Source organism: Halichoerus grypus, chromosome X (assembly GCF_964656455.1).
Source record: "Halichoerus grypus chromosome X, mHalGry1.hap1.1, whole genome shotgun sequence".
Lineage (NCBI taxonomy): Eukaryota > Metazoa > Chordata > Mammalia > Carnivora > Phocidae > Halichoerus > Halichoerus grypus.
In genome coordinates, this window is record NC_135727.1 from 130,228,456 (window position 1) to 130,246,667 (window position 18,212).

At 48.9% G+C, this 18,212-nt stretch overlaps 1 long non-coding RNA gene across 1 annotated transcript; it reads left to right on the forward strand.

Annotated features, from left to right (window-relative positions):
• The first annotated feature begins 12,084 nt into the window (after window positions 1–12,084).
• Window positions 12,085–17,289, forward strand: LOC118539331 (uncharacterized). Its single transcript, XR_013444798.1, has 2 exons — window positions 12,085–12,569; window positions 15,313–17,289. It is a non-coding gene; the product is annotated as an uncharacterized LOC118539331 (long non-coding RNA).
• The last annotated feature ends 923 nt before the right edge of the window (window positions 17,290–18,212 follow it).

Sequence of the window (18,212 nt, forward strand, 5' to 3'; positions counted from 1 at the left end):
GAAATAAGAAATAAAATCTTCTTTGTCTAAGTAAATAACCATGTCCTGCAATGTCTGCAACACTACCTAATTTCCCCCGGATGGAGAATTTCCACCGGCTCGTATACCTACTTAGAGTTTAGTGATCAGAAACTCTCACGGAGGATGAGGGACTTACAACCAGGGGGACAGAGTCTCTGCAAACCCCACCTTCTTCATCTCCCAAAGGAAAAGGCTTCACACTGTGGTCCAACACTCCAATCTGATCATCTGCACTAATCAAAAGCTTCATGCCATGAGGGCTGGCATATGGTAGGTGCTCTGCATTTTGAACCCCACTCGCCATTGGAAAAATAGCAGTCATTTCTGGCTTTGTCTGCAAACGCTCGTTGCTTTGGGTTAATCAAAGGGTATGGATGTCTAGATACTGAATAGGATGATTGTGTCCATGCATGCATGGCTAATGTGATTCATTGGCCAATTATAACCAGTTGGTGTCTTATCTGGTGAAGGTTGGCTCCTTGAGGAATACTGACATGCCTCCCTTTAAAGTTTGGTTTGCTTTGGATTTGTGTACAGTTCTTCAAGCCAGGACATTTAAGCACAGATGAATTAGCTCTGAAATAAAAAAATACTTTATGTGCCATAATGCTCAGGGCTAGATTGCTGGGACACAGAAAATGGCAATGGGATCTATGGAAACGTGCCGTTCGGGCATCAAGTGGCCAAGCATCTGCAAATCCTTTGGAAGGATATAGAGCCATCTGATGTGGCTACTTGAAACATCCAGCTCCTGGTTCTGCCTGGTTCATGCAAACCCTGTAGCTAGCTAGCACCTCATATCCTTTGAGTTTGAGCGTTAAGGACAGCAACAATGTTCAGAAAGGAAATAAGCCTTCAACTTAGAAAATTCTTCTTAAATAGAAATCTGAGAACCTTCCAGAATCGATGGAGTTGAAAATCGGAACATAATGCAAATAGATACCTGCTAACTGACCAAGAGCCATAGCCCAGAATTTCAGTTGTCCTCAGATATGAACTTTGCCAATCAGTGGTTGTGCTAATGTCCTCAACCAACGCACATGATGCTTTTTATTATCATTACTATTTTTGAGGAGGAAGGGATTAGGAAAGATTTTTTAGACCTGCTTAGTTGTTTTTTTTTTTAATATAAGATATACAAAAGTTTATTTCAGTAAAATTAACAAGAGCACATCTCTATTGATATCTGTGTATCTGCTATGTTTCTATGAATATCTATATATCCATCCATCCGTCCATCATATCTATCATCCATCCATCCCTTCCTCCCTCCCTACATCTATCGATTATCTATCATCTATCTATCATCTATCTTTTCATCCATCCATCCATATATCCATCCATCGTATCTATCTATCTATCTATCTATCTATCTATCTATCTATCTATCTATCCATCCATCCATCTATCTACCTACTTATCTATCTGTTTGGTATAAGAACATGAAAATGGTTATGTTTAAGTGGTGACCTCAAGGCTTGTGTTAGTATATCCAGGATCTAGCTGTGGTCAGCATGTTTAATTTTAAATAAATAAAGAATATGTTATTTTAAAAATAATTTATTGAGACAAAATATACATAACATAAAATTAACCATTTTAGAGTGAACAATTCAGTGACATTTAGCACATTCACAATGTTGGGCAACAACCACTTTTTTTTTTCTCATCATGACAAGTGCACTCTTTAGTCCCCATCACGTATTTCCCCCATCCCACCTCCCACCTCCCCTCTGGTAACCCTCAGTGTGTTCTTCAGAGTTAAGAGTCTGTTTCTCAGTTTTCCTCTCTCTCTTTTTTCCCCCTTTGCCCGTTTTGTTTCTTAAATTCCACATATGATGGAAACCATATGGTATTTATCTTTCTCTGACTTATTTTGCTTAGCATTATATCTCTAGTTCCATCCATGTCATTGCAAATGGCAAGATTTCACTATTTTTATGGCTGCATAATATTCTGTTGTATATATATACCACATCTTCCTTATTCATTCATCAATAGATGGACACTTGGGCTGTTTCCATGTTTGACTATTGTAGATAATGCTGCTATAAACATAGGGGTGCATGTATCCCTTTGAATTAGTACTTTTGTATTTTGGGGGTAAATACCCAGTAGTGCAATTGCTGGATTGCACGGTATTTCTATTTTTAACTTTCTGAGGAACCTCCACACTGTTTTCCAAAGTGGCTGCACCAGTTTGCCTTCCCACCAACAGTGCACAAGTGTTCCCCTTTCTCACATCCTTGCCAACACCTGTTGTTCCTTATGTTGTTGATTTTAGCCATTCTGACAGGTGTGAAGTGATATCTCATTGTGGTTTTGATTTATATTTCCCTGGTAATGAGTGATGATGAGCATCTTTTCATGTTTCTGTTGCCATCTATATGTCTTCTTTGGAGAAATGTCTGTTCATGTCTTCTGCCCATTTTTAATTGGGATTATTTGTTTTTTGGGCATGGGCAGCAACCAATTCTATCTCATCCCAGAACATTCTCATCCCCCCGAAAGGAGACCCTGAACCCCTCCCCATTTCCCACCTGCCAGCCCCAGCCAACCACTCATCTGCTTTCTGTTTCTATGGATTTGCCTATTTTGGACATTTCATATAAATCAAATGATACACTATGTGGTCTTCTGTGTCTGGTGTCTTTCACTGACCGTGATGTTCTCAAGGTTCATCCATCTGTTAGCAGGTGCCAGTGTTTCCTTCCTTTTCGTGGAAGAGTAACCTTCCATTGTCTGGATGGACCACACTGGGCTCATCCGTTCATCTATTGATGATTCATTTGGGCTGTTACCACATTTTAGCTCTTTTGGTAAGTGCTCTCATTTTTAAAATAGTATCCTCATGAAATGCTTGGGTTTTCCACCTTTTTGAATTATGGAACAGGAGATTGATTTCCATTATTAAAGCTTAAAATGTAGACCATGGGAATCATATGCACGCTGGGACAAACCATTGGGCAGGGTCTGAGACCAGTTTCTCATCTGACACCTAACTACCCCCTAATGTGCCATGAACTTCTAAACTGGAAAGCAATCCTCTCCATGGGAGTGTGCCAATAAAGGTTTATCTTCTTGCTTAAGAACAAACAAAGCAGAAAAACGCACCTATCTAAAGAGGCTTCTCCAGTTTCCGTCCTAGCATTGGGCACAGGATCTCAGAGTCCCTGCGGCCACAGGGCGCCTTCTGCCCAAAGGGGAAGAAGGAGGGGGAGCACCTGCCCTTTCTCTCATTATGGATTCTCTTTCAGAGGCTCAGATAAGGAATAATGACCTAAGAAAAGAGTAATGACAGAATCTTGTTCTCCACCGAAATTTGGGGATTGGACAATAGCTTGGACATTTTCTGGATGTGACCGAACAAATTAAACAACTAATGAGGTTTGGTGGGATTGAAAGGCACTATTGATACGTATCAACTATATGAACACACAACTCTGTTAATGAATTAGATTAGCTTCCTAGGGTTGCCGTAACAAAGTACCACAAACAAGGGGTTTCAGGACTGTGTCTGTCCCACCATTTTCTTTCTCAGAAGACGGACTTACCATCTATGTCTTGATGCAAATTTAAGGCTCTCTGGGCCACGCGCTACCCCCAGTCTAGTCCCACATGCACCTGTGCCTTTCATCTCCTGTCCCATCTTCCTTGAGATCTTATCCCATCTGTTAATTCCGTCTGGGTCAGTCCTTATAATGCTGCTTGGTAATTGTAAAACTGGAAATGGGACTGTGTTATTCTCTAGATTCAAATCCTGTATAGTGACTCCCCATCATTTAGAGCAGAGGTTGGCTTCCCCCACCTCCTTTTTGGTAATTCGTCAGGTAGAATGATCTTTGGCTTTGCAGGTGATCTGGTTTCCACAGCACCTGCCCAACTCTGCCACTGTACCACAAAAGCAGCCATAGAAAATATATGAATGTGCATGGCTAGGTGCCAATAAAACTTTATTTACAAAAACAGATGGTGGACCATATTCGGCCCATGGGTTGTAGTTTGCAGGCCTCTGATTTAGAGGATAAAATCCCAACATTGAGGCTGTCATGTACAAAGTTCATCATGACCTGAGTTTGCCCCCCTAAACGATTCTTATGTCGGTCCTCTAACTCCGGCTAATGGTGCCCACATTCCTGTTCTGTATAAAAAATATGCTGACCAGATGCCAGTGACATACGCAGACCGTTTTGTCAGGAAGGGATGTTGTTTTAGGTTGAATTGTGCTCCCTCCAAATCTGTAGGTTGAAGTCTTGACCCCCCGGGTATGCCAGAAAGTAAGCTCGTTTGGAGATAAGGTCTTTCAAGAGGCAGTTAAGGTAAAATGAGGTCAGTAGGATGAACCCTGATCCCATAGGACTGGTGTTCCTATAAGAAGAGATGAGGACATAGACACACAGAGGGACGACCATGTGAGGGCACGAGGAGAACACGGGGTCTACACACCAAGGAGAGAGGCCTCAGAAGGAACCTGCCTCGGCCCCACCTGGATCTCACACTCACAGCCTCAGCCCCGCCTGGATCTCAGACTCCCAGCCTCCAGGACCAGGAGACAATAAATGTCTGTAGTTAAAGCCACTCTGTCTAGGGTATTTGTTATGTCTGCCTGAGCACACCGATCCAGGCACCTTCTCAATACCCCAGAAATCACACTGCCTTGTGTTTTCTTAGCTTATTTGCCATCCTTGAAATGTCTTTCTGGAATCTGGTGCTTTTGGGTAGGAAAGGGACGTGTCAGAGACTCAGGTAGTAAGTCACCTCATTCTGTCTCAAATGAGGACCAGGAGCTGACTCCCCTTGGAAATGCCTCCCCGACCCCATTTCTTTGCATTTGGGGAGCTGGCCTAGGAGAATGGCTTGGTTCTGATTTTTCCATTCTGCCTTAGTTCGTAAGATGCTTCAATGGATGTATTTTTCTTGGTGCAATAATCTTTGCTATTTTTTTTTTTCTTCTATTCCATGCTGTTTCTCGTCTGGCTGAGGGAAGTGGAAAATTTTAGGCAATGGTCCCGGGATCTCAGACCACTTCCAAACTCTTGCTATTGAATAAAAATATTGTATGTTCTCCTTCTCTGCGATTGGCCCAAATTGACTTTCTGTTTTCATCACGTTCTCCAGGTGATTGACGACCGCCACCCCCGTTTTTTTTTTTTTTATTCTGTCTCTGCTGCCTTCACTACTTTGAAAGCATGCTCTCAATGTTCTTATTTTAAATGATGTTTTACAAGCCTTTCACGGAATCGGCGTGTCTACATGTGCTCCGGCCAACGTACACATTCTCGGAAGGGAAAAGGCGTTTGGCTGCACCTAGCTCCTCTCTTACCTGAGAAGTGTGTGCGTTTGGCCGAGATGTGTAGACCTTACCAGAACCTTATTTTATTTGGATCCTGGACGTGGGTATTGTCACCCCCATTTCCCTGATGATGAGTGACACTGAGCATCTTTTCATGGGTGTGTTGGCCATCTGGATGTCTTCTTTGTATCATGGTGTCTTCTACCCATCTCACCAGAGATAAGCACAGAGCAATTGGAATTCCGCTCACAATTTAAATGCTGGCTAATGACAATAATAAGGAGGAACACAGAGAAATAAGTTTTCATGACCATCTGTGGGGTTTCAGTGGGGACCCAGTCTCTACAAGTAATGGTGTCTCCACTTACTGTGTGTAGAAACTTGGCCACGTTTTCTTATCTCCCTGCACTTTTGTTCCCTCATGCCGACACCAGAGATGGTCACAGTGCCCATCCCAGGAGGACGGTCAGGTCGTGAGTGGGACGTCAGGAGTCTGACAGGCTTACGAATGTGCCTGGGAAATATTGAGGCCGTCCAACGCCTCTTCTTTCTCTTTCCCTCTCATCTTCTGTATTTGGATGCCATTCTCTTGTCCGAGTATGAAAGTGAGATTTTTCTCATTATCCACAGTGGAAGCAGGTCTTTTTAGATGTTAGTTGGTGACACCTGATGTCAGAGTCCCCAGGGCTGAGTGTTGACTTCACAAAAGTTCTCTCTATGTCCAGTGCCATCAAAGAGATTCTCATTAGCAGATGAGGTTTGGACCCACAGGTTAACCTGAACGTAACCCACAACCTTTTGGGGGGCGATACCATCCCCAGCTCACTACATCTATCCAACTACTATCCCAAACACACTACATCTTATGCTAAACTGTCCTTCAGCTAGGTGTGGACCTGTGAGTGCATTCAGCGGGATTTTAGTCAATGTGTTGTGGGCATTTAGGAAAGCTGCTGACAAAGTGCTAGTTCCCCACTGATTCCTCATTCCTGCTTGCAGGGATGCAGCTGGAAGCAATGGCTGGAGCTTCAGCATCCACCTTGAGCCATGAGGCAGCATTGAGGATGGAAGTCATGTGCTGGGGTTTCAGAGCAGAAAGATAACAGGAGCGTTCCTGGGTTTCTTGAAGCCACCACACTGGTCCTGATCCTTCTTCCAAATATCTGAAGCTTTCAGGTTTGTTTTTACTTTTGTCTTGTCTGAGTCTGATGCTCATCTGCTACTAATTCTCTTAAGGAAAAGTACCTGGTGCGTCTTGCAGAAACCTGTGGCAGTCACCGAGTGTTGACTTTCTTAACACCTTATTCAGCTGTGATTTCGATTTCATACCACGGGCTTCCTGTTTATTTGCTCTCGACATCAAGCTACTTGAGCGGGACTCTAAATGCTTTGAGGAAACCAAACATTCCTAGAGTTGAATCCAGGACAGAATTCTGTAATTGTCCGTCTCTTGTTCCCTCTGGCCAAACTGGGAGCAGATGAATGCGAGTCAACCGTGTCGAGGTCACAGATCTGTGTGTGCACATTTGTGGTGAGGACAGGAGGGGAGTAAAAGGAGAGAGACCCTCCTTCTCTTCCCCACTCTCTGAGCCGAGAGTGTGAGAAAATTAGCACCTCCCCAACATATTCAAGAAAGCAAAGTTGGGTTTCCTCACTGGCATTCCTTCTTTAGCCCAGTTCCCACCCCGTGAAGAGCCTACAGCACCTGGTGCATGACGGCCCCAGATGTTTGCTTCATGACATCTGCTTTATGACATTAATTGCTTGATGACTGGCCTTCACCTTTGGTGGAGAGTCACGCAATGAGCTGTGAAAACCCCACAAGTCCATTAAGGAATCCTCTTAAGATTACAGCTTTGGACTCGCGGTTAGCTCGAGCTGTGAGTTTTGGCAAGAAATGCCCCCGTAGGTGTCTGCATGTTGGATGCAGGCCTCCATATGGCGCTCGTTCCGAATTTGCTTGGAACTAAGGGAAACCAGTCCCAAACAGCTGAATGGCGGGGATGCTTTCCATCCGGTCTGTAACATCAGCCAAACAGAAAAGGTAGAAGCAACAAGAAACTTTTGCAAGTTTTAGATCTCAGGCTTTCTTTTTTTTTTTTTAATTCCTAAACTGCTCTCTGGGGAAAAGGTCCCAGAGACCTTTGTGTGGGATGATGGGGCATGAGGCTGGGGTTGAGATGGCCAGTTGGAACAGTGAGTGGTGATGGGCACAGCTCACCGCAAGAAGGGGAGTTCGAGGGGTCCCCGCCAGGGCCCAGGAAGCACATTCCACTGACGGTCCAGGAACGGGACCTTATTGGAGGACCAGTGAGAGGTGGGGGCAGAGTCTGCACACAGCTGGTCTGCGGAGATTACTCCCCGAGGCTGTTTCCGTTGTTCGAGGGGGAGAACACAGGGAGGATGACAGGGATGCAGGAGGCTGTTGAGATATAAGATTGTGGAGACAGGTGGGGGGAACACAGCAGTGGGTGGGAGAAAGTGGCAGGTTAAAGGGACTTGGGGGGGGACAGTGCGAGGTTGGAGGGACCGGGGGGGTACAGTGTGAGGTTAGAGTGACTGGGGGGGGCAGTGTGAGGTTGGAGTGACCTGGGGAGGGGACCGTGTGAAGTTGGAGTGACCTGGGGGGGGGACCGTGTGAGGTTGGAGTGACCTGGGGGGGGACCGTGTGAGGTTGGAGGGACCTGGGGGGGGACAGTGTGAGATTAGAGTGACCGGGGGGGGACCGTGTGAGGTTGGAGGGACCTGGAGAGGGGACCGTGTGAAGTTGGAGTGACCTGGGGGGGGACCGTGTGAGGTTGGAGTGACCTGGGGGGGGACCGTGTGAGGTTGGAGGGACCTGGGGGGGGACAGTGTGAGATTAGAGTGACCGGGGGGGGACGGTGTGAGGATGGAGGGACCTGGGGGGGGAACGTGTGAGGTTGGAGTGACCTGGGGGGGGAACGTGTGAGGTTGGAGGGACCTGGGGGGGGAACGTGTGAGGTTGGAGGGACCTGGGGGGGGACAGTGTGAGGTTGGAGGGACCTGGGGGGGGAATGTGTGAGGTTGGAGTGACCTGGGGGGGGACCGTGTGAGGTTGGAGGGACCTGGGGGGGGACAGTGTGAGGTTGGAGGGACCTGGTGGGGGGACGGTGTGAGGTTGGAGGACCTGGGGGGGGACCGTGTGAGGTTGGAGGGACCTGGGGGGGGACAATGTGAGATTAGAGGGACCTGGTGGGGGGACGGTGTTAGGTTGGAGGACGTGGGGAGGGACAGTGTGAGGTTGGAGGGACTGGGGTGGACAATGTGAGGTTGGAGGAACCTGGGGGGGCAGTGTGAGGTTGGAGGGACCTGGGGGGGGACCGTGTGAGGTTGGAGAGACCTGGGGGGGTACCGTGTGAGGTTGGAGGGACCTGGGGGGGGACAGTGTGAGGTTGGAGGGACCTGCGGGGGGGTAAAGTGTGAGGTTGGAGTGACCTGGGGAGGGACCGTGTGAAGTTGGAGTGACCTCGGGGGGGACCGTGTGAGGTTGGAGGGACCTGGGGGGGGATAGTGTGAGGTTGGAGGGACCTGGGGGGGGACAGTGTGAGATTAGAGTGACCGGGGGGGGGACCGTGTGAGGTTGGAGTGACCTCGGGGGGGACCGTGTGAGGTTGGAGGGACCTGGGGGGGGACAGTGTGAGATTAGAGTGACCGGGGGGGGGACCGTGTGAGGTTGGAGGGACCTGGGGGGGGACCGTGTGAGGTTGGAGTGACTTGCGGGGGGGACCGTGTGAGGTTGGAGGGACCTGGGGGGGGACAGTGTGAGGTTGGAGGGACCTGGTGGGGGGACGGTGTGAGGTTGGAGGACCTGGGGGGGGACCGTGTGAGGTTGGAGGGACCTGGGGGGGGACCGTGTGAGATTAGAGTGACCGGGGGGGGGACCGTGTGAGGTTGGAGGGACCCGGGGGGGGACCGTGTGAGGTTGGAGTGACCTGGGGGGGGACCGTGTGAGGTTGGAGGGACCTGGGGGGGGACAGTGTGAGGTTGGAGGGACCTGGTGGGGGGACGGTGTGAGGTTGGAGGACCTGGGGGGGGACCGTGTGAGGTTGGAGGGACCTGGGGGGGGACAGTGTGAGATTAGAGTGACCGGGGGGGGACCGTGTGAGGTTGGAGGGACCTGGGGGGGGACCGTGTGAGGTTGGAGTGACCTGGGGGGGGACCGTGTGAGATTGGAGGGACCTGGGGGGGGACAGTGTGAGGTTGGAGGGACCTGGTGGGGGGACGGTGTGAGGTTGGAGGACCTGGGGGGGGACCGTGTGAGGTTGGAGGGACCTGGTGGGGGGACGGTGTGAGGTTGGAGGACCTGGGGGGGGACCGTGTGAGGTTGGAGGGACCTGGTGGGGGGACGGTGTTAGGTTGGAGGACGTGGGGAGGGACAGTGTGAGGTTGGAGTGACTGGGGTGGACAATGTGAGGTTGGAGGGACCTGGGGGGGCAGTGTGAGGTTGGAGGGACCTGGGGGGGGACCGTGTGAGGTTGGAGAGACCTGGGGGGGTACCGTGTGAGGTTGGAGGGACCTGGGGGGGGACAGTGTGAGGTTGGAGGGACCTGCGGGGGGGTAAAGTGTGACGTTGGAGTGACCTGGGGAGGGACCATGTGAGGTTGGAGGGACCTGGGGGGGGACCGTGTGAGGTTGGAGGGACCTGGGGGGTCAGTGTGATGTTGAAGAGATGCAGGAAGACACTGTGTTTGGAGGGACTTGGCGAGGACAGGGAGGTGGTCCCTGGGGGAGAGCATGAGGCTGGGGGTTTGCAGCCTGTGGTGGGTGAGGTCCAGGACCCCTTGTCCAGCCCTCAGATGTGTGTCAGTCCCCGAGTCCCGTCCGTGCTGGAGTCCATCTGCAAGGCTGTCCGGAGACTGGTCTGAAGCTTCAGTGTTTAGGGCACTGAGCAGGGCAGACAAGGGGAATGCAAGCAGACATAATCCTATGGAAAATAACCAGCAGACACCAGAATGAAAGATTGGATTTGATTTACTCGCACACCCACACGCCTCCCGTGACAAAGGAGAAAGCAACCCTACCCATTGCTGGCAAAGAAAACCGACCCAGGCTTCCTGGAGCCGTCACTTATTTTTATGGCAGAGTCTTAAAATGTCAGCGTGCCCTGGGCACCATTGGGACGCGGAGGGCTTTGTGTTCATTCTCTGCTTCTCCTTCTGGAGTAGCTTTTCCTTCAGCAGGTCAGCGCCAGCATCGGAACGTGAGTGTCCCGGGCCCCACGGACGGGTCTGTCTCTCCCGGACGTGGGGCCCCTGACAGCTACCTCTTCCGATCCCCCCGGACCTTCTGACCAACCCCCTCATCCATCCTTGCCAAGGTTACGACTACTGTTCTTAATCACGTACCCTGGGCAGAAATCCCTGGATTTGCTGAAAGTCTTGGCAACAGAATGCCTTCAGGGCGGGGGTTTCAATGACCCCAAGAGGACCAGAGGGACAGTGTGTTTTATCTACAGGGAGTTGGCTGCCGGGGGCAGTGCCCTTATTTGCTTTTTTCCCAATTTGCAACCCTTTCCTTGTTTTGTCCCCAAATGGTTCTGTCCTGGTCCATCACTTTCTACTGAATGCTTGCATCTTGATGCTTTCTACTTCTGTTTTGTTTCATCTCCGAATGCACTCTCCTGCGGAGCATGAGTGTATGAATTTTGAGGGTATTAGACTTCAGTTCACTCACCGCCTGGGATCTCAGATGCCCCATGGGTTTGAACACGGGCAGGATGAGTCCCGTCTACGGGATGCTTTTCCTGGGATTGCAGTCTTTAACCTGCCGTTCATTCCTTGGGGGACATCTCACTGTAATTTAACGCATCTGAATGATGTGTGCGCCTCCCTTTTATCCCGAAAACCATCTTCCCTTCTGCTCCACCGCCGAAAAATCTCACCCCAGTAGGTCTCAATAGACATGAAGGCTGAAGCATTTCCTGCAAAGCAGCCCTGTGTTCGCACTCTCGGAAATCCCCCACACGTGTACCTTTGTACCTTCCCATAAAGTCATCTGCTTCTGCAGGACAGTGTGCCACTGAGGGACCAGTCCATCCCGCTCACCACTTCGACTTCTTCCCCCTGTGATTTAGTGCCCCACGAAGACCCCGGATGAACCGAAGTTCTGATATCCTGAAACGCGCGTGACATCGAGTGAATCTCTGAGTGCGGGACAGGGGTGGAATGTGCGCACAGGAAAAGTAAAGGCTTTCGTTATCCGTAATCAAAATCAAGTATGCACAACTCAGATCAACTGTAATTGTCTGGATCTTTGAAGCAAAACCCTCTTCTCTCTTTCTTTTTTCTTTTCTTTTTTTTTTTCAGAGGTAGAGTTCAGTGATTCATCAGTTGCATATCACACCCAGTGCTCATTCCATCACGTGCCCTCCTTCATGCCCATCACCCAGTTACTCCATCCCCCCATCCACCTCCCCAAAACCTCTTCTTTCTTTCAAAACTACCAAACATCATGAAAGCAAAGCATGCCCTAGACTTACAATATCTTCGAATATTCCAGATTTCCCCCTTAATTAGCCACTGTGCCAAATTGCCTAATGGATGCATTTCTCGTGAAATGCTGGAGCTGCTATTTATCTCTCCTAGGTGTAAATGCTTCTCTTGTCTTCCTAAGCCCATTTGCATTTTTCGTTGTTGTTGCCCTCGATGTATTGGGTGGAATATTGCATGCTACCCCATCTGTGAAGAGGAAAGATTTGGAAAATAAACGGTGCATCTGACAGTGTCTGAGCTGGTGTGAGGTCACACATTCAATAGAAACTAACCCAGCACCTGTTAGCCGCTCACTCACTTTCCTCCAAACGGATACTAACTCACTCAACAGAACTCAAGTCAGAGATTCAAAGGACCAATGCAAGGCTTGACCAAGCTTTGCTTGGAAATTTCCAGAATTGCCTATGTCCGAAGGCAGGCCATCTGACATTGTGATGATCCTGGTGGTGACTCAGCCTGCAAAGCTGTTGGGTGGTGGTCTGGCTTGTGGTCAGCTCTGTCGTTCGTCTGCGCTCTGCCCTGCACAGAGGAGCTCACCCATCATTGCGTGCGTCCCTGGACCAGGAAAATCCTACTTCTCAGGTCCTGGAGTCTTTTGTCCTTCGGATCAGGGATCTTCCGTTGTGACCCACATTCTTCAGGGGCACCACCAGGAGTTCCCGAGGCTGATGCCCACTCCTTGTGTGATATCCCAGCGCATTCTGTAGGACGGAACGCAGCGCTTCCCGGATTCTGAACATCAGGTGAGAAAACATCCTTCCCTCCTGTCGCCTGTGGTTATGCTGGTGTTCTTGGCAACCTCGGTAAGTCTGGGAAGACTTTCAGCCCCACGGGGTGGCTTTTCTTGCCTCTGAGCAGCAACCTGCTTTGTGACAGGGAACGAGATGGTGCCAAGTTGACATGGGACAACTTTGCCTGTGCTTGACTTGTTTTTTGGGTTTTGTTTTTTAAGTGTAGCTGCCGTACACAGTTCCGTCAGTCTCAGGTGTACAACATAGCGATTCAACGACTCTGTACGATGTGCTGTGTTCACCACACCTGTGACTACCACCCATCACCATACAACACTATTACAACACCGTTGGCTATGTTCCCTGGGCTGTAGCTTTTATTCCTGGGACCGATTCATTCCAGAACTGGAAATCCTCTCCCCCGCCTTCTCCACTGCACCTGTTTTGCCCTCCCTCCATAGCCCCACCCCTGTGGCAACCATCACTTTGCTCTCTGTACTTACGGGTCTGTTTCTGCTTTTTTTGTTTGCTCATTCATTTTGTTTTTTTGGATGCCACATATAAATGAAATCATATGGGATTTGTCTTTCTCCATCTGACTTGCTTCACTTGGCTTAATACAATGCATCCAAGTTGTCTCAAATGGCACAATCTCATCTGTTTTTATTGCTGAGTAATATTCCATAATATTCCACTGTGTGTGTGTCTCTGTGTGGGGATATATATATCACTTCTTCGTCCATTCCTCTCTCCATGGACACTTGGGCTGCCTCCATATCTTGGCTGTTGTAAATAACGCTGCAATAAACATAAAGGTGCATTTGTCTTTTCGAATTATTATTTGCCTTTTCATTGAGTAAAGACCTAGTAGTGCCATTCTTGGGTTGTATTGAGGAACCTCCATACTGTTTTCCAGAATCGCTTGCATTCCCAGTTTGCATTCCTGGCAACAGTGCATGAGGGTTCCCGTTTCTCTGCATCCTCGCCAATACCTAAAGTTTCTTGTCTTGATTCTGAGCCATTCTGATAGGTGTGAGGTGGGATCTCATGGTGGGTTTTTTTATTGTTATGTTAATCACCATACATTACATCATTAGTTTTAGATGTAGTGTTCCATGATTCATTGTTTGTGCATAACACCCAGTGCTCCATGCAGAACGTGCCCTCTTTAATACCCATCACCAGGCTAACCCATCCTCCCACCCCCCTCTCATGGTGGTTTTGATTGGCATTTCCCTGATGATGAGGGATGTGGAGCATCTTTCCATGTGTGTGCTTGGCTTGGTTTCAGTGTCATGCCACCATGACTGCCGGTCTCTCTCCCAGACGTGTGGCTACTCTATGCTGGCGTGGGGACGGAGTCTACTCAGCCTTCCCTCAGCCCAGCCATGCACCCATTATCTGTGGTGTTTCATCTAGCACTTACCAGTGGCTCCTTCCTGCCTTCCTCTGTCCTTGGAGGGGGTCAAATCTCTGCATTTCTGTTTCCCATTTGTTTTCCGCCTTTGCTACCAAAGCCCATGCACTCAGCACTCCCTGAAGCTCTGTCCCTTTGCTTGCCCAAATGCTCTCATATCCTGTCTTGCAAACCACAAACGAGCCGGCGTAATTTCCACCCAGTAGAAATACAACTGCCTCTATCGGGGCGGGGGGTGGGGTGAGCCAGCTGAAGACACACGGCTCCAGCTTCTGCAGAAATTGGCAGGAAGCAAGAGAAATTGTCCCAGTTTGCTAATGAACGTACAGAAGGAAATTATCTTCTTTGCTGGGCTGTTGCCTGTAAATGTGTCATTTTCTTATCCACATCATTGTGAGACACGATCGGCTGGGAAGCTTGACTATTTTGAAGGCACTGCTTTGCTCTATAATGATGACTTTGGAAGGGAGGTGCATCAGAAATATCTGGAGATTCTTCCCCCCCCCAAAATGAGATGGTTAAGATTCTCTCCTTTTTGCCAGACATGCTAAACCAGAAAGCCGGGGGTGGGGCTCGGTGCCTGAATTTTGATAATATTCTTCCTGGGACTTCGACTTAACAGTCCTGGGTGTGAACCTTGCAGTAAAGAGCTGGGATATCTGTAGTTAGGGCTGAGCTTTCCGATTCTATAAACTCTTAAATTTGGGATGCAGGGGTAGGGGCAGGGGTGGCCAAAAGCCCAGATGTCCGTTAAAGTTCAATGAATAGCTATAAGTTAGAAAAGTAGATTCAACTGTAAGTTAAAATACAGTTGACCCTTGAAAAATGCATGGATTTGGGGCACTGACCCCCTGAACAGTTGAAAATCCACGTGTATCTTTGGACTCCCCCAAAACTTAACCACTCACAGCCCACCATTGACCGCAAGACTTCACAGTAACATAAATAGTTGGTTAACCCATATTTTGTAGGTTATATGTATTATATACTGTATGTATTCTTGCAGCAAAGTAAGCTGGACAAAAGAAAATGAGAATCAGAAAATCATAAGGTAGAGAAAACGCATGTACGGGATTGTGCGCTTTTTATCGAGAACAATCTGCACATCAGCAGACCCGTGCAGTTCACGGCCGTGTCGTTCAAGGGTCAATGGCAGATCTTTATTTGTATCTGCTGGGATGGGCACATTGGCCTCAGAAAGCACTGTCGCATGGAAACAGCCAGTGTATGGTCCCTACTGTTTTCATTGTCTTTCCTCCTTTCCAAATATCTGTTGTGTTTTTCCCCTTCATGCCCAGAAGGACCGGTGACTTCTTCTTGTCTTTCCTAAATATCCAGAAGCAGTTCCCATATGGGTGAGCGGAGGACCTCTTCATGCGTAATGCTCTCCATCCCACATCTGTGCCACCATCACTACCATCCCACAGCGATATATAGTCTGCATTCCATGGCATTTGCGGTGACCCTTTGGAAAGTCTCATTTCATCGGTTCACGAGAAAACCTGTAAACGTTTTAAGGATGCCCACTGGATGGAGAACACGTTCAGCCCTCAGACATGGCGAATAGGGTTAAGATTAATTACATAAGCTTTTAACACAGGGACCAAACCACTTGGATTGGGTTATTGGTAGAATGGAACGAGGGACATCAAAGAAGTACAATTCATTAATGCCCCCCCAGATTTTCAACCCTCCTGCTCTTCCCACGGAATCAGAGGTTCAGTGCTTAGGCACATCCCAAGATGTGGGCATTCAGTCATAAGGTTGAGAAAGTCACTGGCAACAACAGGATGCGTCAGGCGCCATATTTCCACTTCTGGTTAAGATGGACATAGTAGGCTTACCCCCCAGCCTCAGCCAATCAAGAAATAAAGAGTCAAAGAACAGTCTTCAAGACTGGACTTCAGGCACTTATGAACAGTAATCCCTGGGAGACAGAAGAACAGAGCAGGTGGAATCCCTGTCTAGTGGGTCACCACACAGCACCAGAGGGACCCGGCCTTCAAGAGAGTGGAAGGAGGCGTTGGGGGGCCCAGCCCATTCCTTCCATAGCTCACGGTTGCAACGTGGCCCCGCACCACTGCACTGCAAGGGAGGTGGGGAAAGGCACCCTCCAGGGCAACCATGTGCCCAACAGACTCGGGGGCTCTGTGATCAAAAGGACAAAGGGAAGAATGGAGTGGAGTAGGGAGTGGGGGTGTCCATATCTGCCACCATCCTCGGGGACGATGAGGACCAGGAAAATGGCAGTAAGTGCAGTAGAAGGAGCAGATTGGAAAGGGATATTGGAATCGGTGGGACTTTGGGAAGAGTCTGGCACGAACAGAGGACAAGGGGCTGAGCAGCTCACAGAAGATTCGCTCTTGACAGCAGATTCTTGGGTTGGGAAGAACATGGCGCCATGTTTCCTGGGACAGCATCAGAAGAACCTGGGACCGGCTGAGCCGTGGACGGGTGCCAAGGGATGGCAGGAAAGGAGGGAGGTCCGTGTGTGAAGACACTCAATGCTGATGGGAACAAGACAGAATGGACAGCAGCCTCAGGGAAGGACGAGGTCAAGAGAAACCGTGTCCTTGAAGACAGGGCCATGGGCGAGCATTTTTGCCACAGCTTTCCTGCAAACAGTGCCGAGCAGCATCTGCCATCTGGTATTTATGGACAGTCGGGGGAGGGAAAGGCCTAGAAGGAGCCAGAGCGAACGTCCGGGAGGTGCCTCTCCCGGAGGCCGGCGTGGGTGGCGGGAAGTCAGGCGGGTCAGATGTCTGTGGTCGAGACATGACTCACAAGCGGTGGCTGGGGACGCTGGAGAGCCGTCGACAGCGGGCTTCGGAGGGGGACCCGTGCTTCCTCCCAGAGCAGCGATGCCAGGCTTGTGCCTCCGACGGCCGATGCCACCTGCCTTCCCGGACAATGACACCACCCCCAGAAGCCACCTCCGTGCTTATGAGTCAGCAACTCACACCCCCGATACGACGATGGGACGTTCTCACTGATGCACTTTGATCCTCTTCCAAGTGCTTTCCTTGGTGTCCCTGAGAGTCCTGAGTAAGCCCCACGGCTCCTTTCCTTTCCTTCTCTTTCTTTGTTTTTTCTTAACAGCCCAGAAATCCCCAAGTCCCCTCATTCTCCAGGAATCAGACTGATGTCATCGAAACCTCAGCATGTGCTTTCCATTAATGATGGAAACTTTCCTTCTCATGACCGAAGGAGTTTATGAGACACTCAATGGTGTACCCTAACATCTTTATGATTGAAAAAAAAATGACCATTGTCATTGGGAAGATCATCTGCAGATATAAAAAAAAATCTACAAAAGTTAATAAAAAGAGACTCTGTACTGTTTTTATCAAATTCCCATCGTCTATAATATAATACGCTCTGTCAAGCTATGAAAGGGAAGCATGTAGTGCTCACTAGCAGCATCTTGATCTCATATGGAGAGGTTGAATATGTGTCAGTTATTTTTAAAATATGCACCACTGACAGAATCTAGACGCTCCAGATGTTAAAGGCTAAAAAAAAAAAAAAAAAAAGAGTTTATCCCCTGGAGTTTTGTTGAAATTCTGTGGTGTTTATTCATGTCCTTTCCCTTAGTAAGACCATTTATTCCCTTGTTTGGGAGAAGTCAGTGATGGTGAAGGCGTCTCCTTCCCCATGTTTCAATGGCCGTGAAACATTTTCTTCTTCCCCGGACACTTGACACTTGCTCACCTTTTCTCACACATTAACACACTGGACCCATGAGCTCGGTCAAGGCTGCCTTGCCTCCTGATACGTAGGGTTGTTTTCGTTCAAGTGTTCAGGGACACGTGCTGGCCAGAAAGTCAGCGGTTCTTACCTTGTAAAGGCTCATCGTGTCTTCCAGGAGAACGAAGAGCAGAATGGGAGCAGGTACTTGACTGCTCTAAGTGATCACTTAATTTTCTCTTGGAGAGACAGCATGAGTGGGGGATTTGCTGGCTGGGGTCTGACCCCAGTTGGTCCACCTAACCTCCTGGGACCTTCCTGAGCTATCTATAAACTCTACAGGGAAGACTTTCAAGCTCCATTTCTGTTCAAACACCACTTGGCTTTCTTCCAGCAGAGACAGCATTGAACTATGGTCGCCATGCATCCCTGCTCCAGCATTTTGCCAGATGATGATGGGATTGGTCACAGTTAAAAAAAAAAAATATACAGTCCTTCCAGATTGTGGTAACCTTTTCCTCTAAAAGCCTGAAAAAATGTCCCCAAAGATA